This window comes from Lichenostomus cassidix, chromosome 3 (genome assembly GCF_008360975.1).
Source record: "Lichenostomus cassidix isolate B80296 chromosome 3, HeHo_3.0, whole genome shotgun sequence".
Classification (NCBI taxonomy): Eukaryota; Metazoa; Chordata; class Aves; order Passeriformes; family Meliphagidae; genus Lichenostomus; species Lichenostomus cassidix.
In genome coordinates, this window is record NC_139483.1 from 99,155,200 (window position 1) to 99,163,257 (window position 8,058).

An 8,058-nucleotide genomic window follows, 5' to 3' on the forward strand; every position below is an offset into this window, starting at 1 on the left:
AAACTAGAAAATTCCAGACAAAAAGTCCTCTTTCAAGAGGAACACATACTAGTGCTTTACTGGAGTCCAGCCCTTGGGACCAGTAGTGAAGCTGCAGTGAAAGACATCACGAGGCAGTGCTGGAGACCCTGGAGATCACCAGGAAAAGAGCCAACCACTGCTTTTAAATTATAGCCAATACCTTGATTTTCATCCAGTGTGCAGGGGGAGACACATGTTCAAAGAGCTGTGTGTTCTAACTGGCCTATCCCCCTGAAGTGCCTTTCTCCCTCTGCCAGTATCCCACACTCAGCACTTTTCTTCTTTTTTTCCCTGGCTCAACTAAAAAAGAGCCTCCTTTTCTTCAGTTACTCCCATGAGAGCTTTTCCTTTTGTTTCATCTCTCCTACCTTCTAGTCCTGACCACCTAGGAACTGGAGTCGTGCCATAATCTGGCCCTCCTCCTTTTCAAAGTAGCTTTAACTGTGAAGATATTTCTAAAGGCAGAATTTAAGCAATGCTCAAGTGTGTCATCTCCTTCTGCAATTCTCTCCACCTGCCCCAAAATAGCTGACCCTTGACAGAACCACAGCACCGCAAGGCTTCTGACACAAGAATTACCTCAGCTGCAGTTTTTTGGCATTCACTTAAGATTGCTCCCACCTGCCTCTAGTATTTATGCAATGCTGTTTTGGAGACCAGGTCAGCATGAGGAAAAGTTTACCAGTATAACTGTCCTGGCAAACCAACCATGTGTGGGTGCAGCTCCTACTGGCCAAGGAGAAAAGAAAAGAGAGTAATTTTACTGGCACAGAAAGCCCTCGTTCCCAGTGAAGTAAGTTAAACTTGCAAAAACACTTTCCATCCCAGTGTAACCATATCTACACCAAGCTGCTGACAATATAAACAAATGGTTAAAAAAAATAACCTTAGTTGATACTGCTGTGCTGGAAAAAATACCTGCTGTAGACCAGCAGCAAATTTTATGGCCAAATTTTATGGCAGAAAGGACACTTCTGTGGATAAGCAACACAGTCCTATCTTCTCTAGTAAGAAAAAGGGTAGGGAGGAAGAGACCAACAATGAATTAGTAAATATGAAACATTCACTATTTATGAGAGTAATTGTTTCCTCTGAAAAATTATAAATAGGTCAGAGTAATTAATCTAATGACCTTGGCCTTTTATTGGGAGACCAGGGCAGTTGAAGGGGGAGTGTAATAAAAAAAATTTCAGCTTTACCATGGGAAACTGGCTAAAAGTGGGACTTTCCAAGGAGGGTCCTTATATTGTAAAAGTGCATGTTGAACTCATCCAAATTTTTTAAAAAATCATTTAGGCTGAGGTAAAATGGAAAGTAAAAACTTTTCCTCCTTCTTTCTTAGGGTTAAAACTCATTAAGAGAGAATACAAAAAGAGAAACATTGATAGCTGTGGCATTTACAGGTTCGTTTTTCTGTTTCTCTCCAGAGACTTCCATAGAGGAGCAGTTTTCATTTTTCTTGCTGACTCAAAGAGTTCTGGTGTTGCAGAAAATGCTTAAGCTTTTCTTAATTGTTACTGTTGCACAAAGAAATATCTGTGCTGTTACTGCCGTTATGACTGCTATCGGCACTGTTGTGCAATCTGTTTTCCGAGGAGGTCTAGCCCGAGCAGTGCTCTCATTTATGACTTGCTGCTGCCCAGGGCAGTGGGTGACTGTGACAACATCTTTTATTGTTTCCAGCTTCCGAAAGGTAAGCCTCATACTTGCAAAGTGTGAGAAAAATCTCATTTTGTCTTTGTTTTATTGAACAGCTGTCATGCTGTCGTTGGGAGCTGTTCATCAGCAGTACATCCCAGCCCTCATTGCAGAACCACCCTGTGCCCTGGCGAGGACAGGACATGCGTGTGGCTGGCAGGCACACAGATTTCAGAAGGCATGAAGGCAGTGGCTAAATCAACCATTTTGCATTATAAGGCATTGCTCTGCCTTCAGGTGAAATTGTACTGTGCATAGGCCACCTGTTGAAACCTAAAGCTTCAGTGGCGTCAATAGGCCTCTGCTGCAAGAGGGTGACGGGAGAGGAGGCCATGCAGGGGAGGCCTTGCTGTCCTGCTGGGCTGGAAACAAGACACTCTAAGGGAATATTAGACATGAGTTTCAGACTTTCTTCTGGTGGTGTGATAGCTCAAGTCACTTGAACTCTCAGGGTAACAGTGTATGGAGGCCATGTGCTAAAATCAGTGGCAATTACAGTCTCAAATAAACCTATACACAGAGAAGACAGGTGAAAGTTTCTAATTTTTTACCAAAAATCTCTCAAAGACTGGGAGTCCAATGTTTCAATTTTTGTACTCTTGTGCCTTTCCTAGTATGCATTTCGTATGATTGTAGGTTATTGGCATAATATTGTTTCGATTAGATCTCATGCCTTAATATACATAAATTCCTTAAATATATACACCATATTGCTTACACAAGTAGAGCTGATTTAAACAAGTGTTTGCAAAGACAGGGTTTGGGGTGGGTGTTTAAGTTTTTTGATTTTTTGTAATTTCCGTGAAAATAAAAGGAGCTTTTCAAACACTGCGCAAAGCCACCTGAAGCGTTTTCTTCCTGAAGGGAAAAAGTTGATTTACTAGGCCTGAGCTCTATGCCTTGCTGTGCCAATGACTCACTGGGCACATCTGTGTGATTTGTAGCAGTATCATTAATGCCTGTGCAAGGTCTCCCAGCTTTACGACAGAAAGGGTATGCCATTACACAGGAGTAGCTCCAATCAGGTCAATGAATCTCCTCAAGGGAGCCAACTTTCATCTGTGTCTGGATGTCGGTAGGAACACAGATTTAGGATACAGGATTTAAAGAACCTAGGGGGCAGACGACTGAGTGCATTGACTACACTGCAGGGAGAAAAGACTTGCCAATAGCTTCTTAGGAAACCTTGATTCACTTTTCTATCTTAAAGCTTCCTTTTCACATTTCAAGGTCACTTGCTGCTGCATCACTGCCGTTACTTGCACACACTCCCAATTGCACTCAGGTCTCACTTAGATTAATTTTATGACACAAGATTTTATAACAGTGAATGACTAGCAGGCAGAAGACTGTTTCAATCATGAAACCACAGAAATTAGACAAAGAAAGACATCTTATTAAGACATTCACTCCTTCCTAGTGCCAAATGATTGTTTTGCAGAGGGCTTATTTGAGTTCTTTGTCCAGTTACATTTCAAATGGACTCGGCCACACAATAGCCCACTAAACACAGCTCATATTTTCATGGACCTCGCTACTCAGAAAGCTTTTTCAGGAAGTCCATAAAAAAAAAAAATTACTTTTATCTGCCATTCTGGTTCTTCTTCTAAGACCCAACCATAATAATCCCCTTTCCCCTCTTTCAGTGTCTCCAGCCTTCTGACCTCTTTACTGGGCAGTGATTATGAGAATTGACCCCTCCTGCTGTATTTTTCTCTTGTGTAAAACCATACTTATAGTTCTGGGGGACCAAACACACATGCAGAACATTACTTGTTTTCCCTGCAGCTGTCAGCTACCAATACTGGTTGGCTGTGACAGGAGCAAGGCAGACATCAAATTACAACAGCAAAGAAATATTCTGATATTAACACTTCAATGTCAAACACTTGGTTGGTGTCAGTATGCCAAAATTTTTAGTATAGTAGTTACAACAATACTCCTCTCTTTTTCTTTAAAAGATTGGACAGTCCAGTAGTTATTCACAAATGGTATCTACAAGTACATGTATACATATGTGTGTGTATATATACACACATACACATAACTGTGTACACAGAGATGTACAGAAAATAACACCACTGAAGATGAGTGTCTTTAGAAAGTAAAATTTCAAGATTTGGACCACCACATAAAGAATATTTAAATATACACCATTCAGGGTAAGAATCACTAATTCTCTCAGAGATATAACTTGCTGCTTCAACACAAAGAAAGGCCTGGGGATATCTGTCCTTTGCAATATTCTGGTGGTTTTGATTGTCTTCCTTTTTTCCTTGTCTGTCACTGGCAGTTGTCAACTTGTCTTCCCACTCTGCAGATCCACACCTGGCAAAGAAGTGTCACCTGTCAGTCACTTCTTCAAAACGTGTAACTCCATACAGCAAAAGACTTCAAAGCAGCATGTGCAGAGAATTTCCTACATTTAAGATGTGTGATGAATTTTTCTGGGTGAAGGAAAAGAAACAACAAAAAGAAAAAGGAAGGTAGGAAAGCATTAAAAAGAATGTGGTGTTCAAAGAATTCCTGGCTAATAAAGGGTTAAATATTCAACCCATTTTTTCCTTCTCTTTATATAGGAGCCAAGGGGAATGGCTAATAATTTGCTACAACAGCAGCTGATTCTCAAAATAAGTGTTGGGAAGGGCAATCATACATTCCTCTCTTGAAAAATAATTTCAGACATCATTAGACGAACACAGTCATTCCTAATGTTCACAAGGAAATCAGGGAGGCAGACAATGAGTCCCCAGCACTTCTCTCAAAATATCAAACCTGCCTGTTCTCTTCTGAAATTCCCACTGTGTCTGCTTTTGAAAATAGTCAAACAGCTTCCTTTGAGTTTGAGCTTTCCCCATCTGCTGACTTGCAGTCTCTGTCTTTCATCTCCCCTCCTGCACAGAGGCCTCATGCTCCTGCCAACAGAAATTCCCATGCCACTGTCTCCCAGGTGGAGATTCCTTCCTACCTCTTTCTTAAAATATTTTTCCCTCCAGTTTTTCTGAGTAATGCCCCAACCACTGCTCCTATGGGAGGAAAAGTGGTGGGAAGCAAAACATGTCCAAACTGTGCTGTAGGGTTAATGATTTTTGGGAGGGCTGTTACTGAAGGATTTAGGCACTCATAGATAATTGTTTCTGCTTTGTGAGGAAGAGAAATTGGTTCTATTTGTGAGAAAGAGAAAAAAAAATTTGAATGGACCCAATGCTATAAGGTAATTGTGTCTTCTTATGGGTTTCCTGCTAGGTGCTAATCTATTGAGTGGTACCAAAGACAGCTTGAAAGAGAATTTCAAGGGGTGCACAGCAGAGTCAGGGTGCAGAAGTCAGGAAGGAGCCTGCAGTCCCTCTCTGAGGGGAAACAGCATCCAGCCTCTGCACCCCACTACACCTGAGCTTGGGCACTGTACCTCTCACAGAGGCAGGATGCTGTGAGGAGATGATGCTGGCATCTTGTCTCCTCCTGATTTTGAGACTGCCAGGAGCTGGGACTTTCACTACCTCCTACAGTGGAAGCTTTTTCTGACTTACACCGTAGGTCTGACAATTACATTTTTCTTTAGTTAAGAACAAAAAATACTGTCTTGATAACGATGGTAGAGAAATTATCTAAGATGCTGTGGCAGGACAGACCACCCCCCCCTTCTCTCTCTCCCTGATTGCTAGCCGAGATCGATGGCTCAGATTAAGTCAATGGCTTAATCCTGACTATCAGTGCTGGCGTCTGGAACTCAGAGCGAGACACTGAGAGAATGTGAAGAATTTTCAGGTGACCGCAAATACACACTCTTTTCCCTATAAAACACCACGAAAAACTCAGTAAAATCAGAAGCTTTTCTACATGGATATCGGAGCGTGGAGAAAAGTCTCTCCCCTAAGCTTGGACGCAGGCTTTGTGGTTACTTCCCGAGGGATTGAGTGAGGACGCTGATGTATCCCCAGCTCCAAAACTGGATTTGGTGAGATCATTGAGTTTCCTAAATTGTATTATTCCGGCTAACTTATAGGTACCTTTCTTAACTTGCATTTCAGCTAGCTCAAGCAAGCATTTCTTGCATTTTTAACTATCTTTATAGTTCAAGCAAGGTTTTACCCCATAATTGCATTTTTAGCTACCATAGTGTTGCAATTATGTATTCATTGTGTGTCTATGTGTGTCAATCTGTTCTATGTTTGTATGTTTGTTATGTTCTGTGTCAAATAAATGGTATTTTTAGACAAATCGGCCAGATATCAAAGAATCTTGCGAACGGGACTAAGTCTTGGGGAACTAGCTGTCTTAAAGCCTGTCAAACTGCAAAAGCACATAAATCTCCTCTCTCCCTTGCAAGACAGATGCTGATCTTAGGGTTTAGTGAAAGCTCATGTATTTTGTCCACCTTTTTCACTGAGGACAGCCATGGTCACACTCTGCTTCTGATTTCTGTATTTTTCTTAATATTTCCAGTTAGTTAGATTCTGATTCCATCAATGTCTGTGTTACTCATAGCCACAACACCAGCAGCCTGCTTTGAGAAACCACTGATGCCGTGGAGAAAGGTGAATGCATGGAAAATGCAGCATTAAGAGTGCCATTTTTCACTGTAAAACTCTAAATGTTAGCAAAATATACACGAGATTAAATATCCTGTAGAAGGATTTAAGCAACAAAAATAGCTGAATGACACAATGAGAAAATAATAACATCGGTACATTTTATCTAAATAAATATTTTACATTGGAAGGGCAGAAGCTGTCAAACTGTAAAGCGTGAAACTTGCCTGAGGCCTTTGATACAAGATACAGACTTTTTCTAGAACACATAAACTAAGAGGATAAATTGATGTAAGTACTTTTCATCTCCCCTTTTTGTCCATGATGTAATTATTTTGGCAGTTAATAAGACATTCAGGGTTGCACCTCCATCTTTCTTAACTTGATACAGCTAAAAGATAAAATAATCCCCCGCAACAATTCAACCCCTAGCTATGAGTCACTGTCTCTGATGAAGATGTGTCACTCCATGTTATCTTGTGCACAAGAAACAGCCAGGGCTTTTTTGAAACTTTTTCACTGGGAATTAGAATTTCCTGGGGTGTTTATGCAATTTGTATGTATTAAGCGCCAAACCAAAGGGTTGTTGACCTTCCTGTTCTCAGGCACTGTACTCTTCAAAGACACAATATCATGACAGATAAAGGGGAAGACACTGGATTAGTGGAGTTAAGGAGGAATCAAAGACAAAACAATCTCTCAAACACACATATGCACAAGTGCACTTCTCCCTTATTCTCACACAAGTCTCAAGGATTTCTCTACTAGGAGGGCAGAAGATATGCCCCAAATCTTAATTCTTTCCATTACAATAGACCTATTTCCTTTGGATCAGAACACATTGATTAAAATTTTCTAAATTAACTTTCATGTATTTAAATATTTTTAATCAGATTTTGGGTTTTTTTAAATCATTCTTTTCCATGCATCAGAATTATATTCCCTAAATGGCTTAAGATAGAACCAGTTTTAAGTACATACAAAGTAAATTGCCAGACAGCAGCAAAGCCCAAGAATTAGCTGGACTGTGAGTATCTCTGTGATATTGCCTCTGCTTTCTTCCAGGTGAGAAATAAGTGATTAAGGGTTACTTAATGTAATATTTACATGCAATTAGACAGGGTGGAGGCAGAAATTGTTGTTGGCTGTTCCCAAACTGTGTTTGTGATAGTTACTGAGAGCTTATATCATGTTGTCTCCAAAATGCGAACAGCATAAACATGCATTCACAATAGGGGCATCAGAAAACAGGAAGAGATTATCTGAAATAAAATTAGAAAAATCAGATGTTATGAGAACACATAATAGATATGTAAGAAGGACAATATATGAAACTACCAGCCAGTCAGCCTCACATCCATTCCTGGAATGGTGATGGACCAGATCATTCTGGAGCTCATCACTATCACTTTTTTCCATGATCCTGGCAACAGGGTGAGGAGTAATGCCCATAAACCGAAGTACAAGGAGTTCCACCTCAACATGAGGAAGCACTTCTTTACACTGAGGGTGGCAGAGCGCTGCAACAGGCTGCCCAGGGAAATAATGGAATCTCCCTCTCTGAAGACAGTCAAAACCCACCTGGACGTGTCCGTATGTAACCTGCTTTAGGTGACCCTTCTTTGGCAGGGGGTTTGGACTGGATGACCTCCAGAGGTCCCTTCCAACCCTGGTAATTCTGTGGTTAAAAAAACCCAGCCAAATCTAATCCTGGAGTAACATACTGCTGATCCCTCCCCCTGCCTTTCTCTACTGAAGACAGGTGGAAAGCACCAGCAACATTGATGCAGTGCAAAGCCTGTGGCTC

The 8,058-nt window shown here is 41.0% G+C and overlaps 1 long non-coding RNA gene across 1 annotated transcript; it reads left to right on the top strand.

The window, feature by feature from the left end:
* The first annotated feature begins 1,587 nt into the window (after window positions 1–1,587).
* On the top strand, window positions 1,588–7,138 carry LOC146440295 (uncharacterized). Its single transcript, XR_014851109.1, has 3 exons — window positions 1,588–1,714; window positions 4,040–4,205; window positions 6,208–7,138. It is a non-coding gene; the product is annotated as an uncharacterized LOC146440295 (long non-coding RNA).
* The last annotated feature ends 920 nt before the right edge of the window (window positions 7,139–8,058 follow it).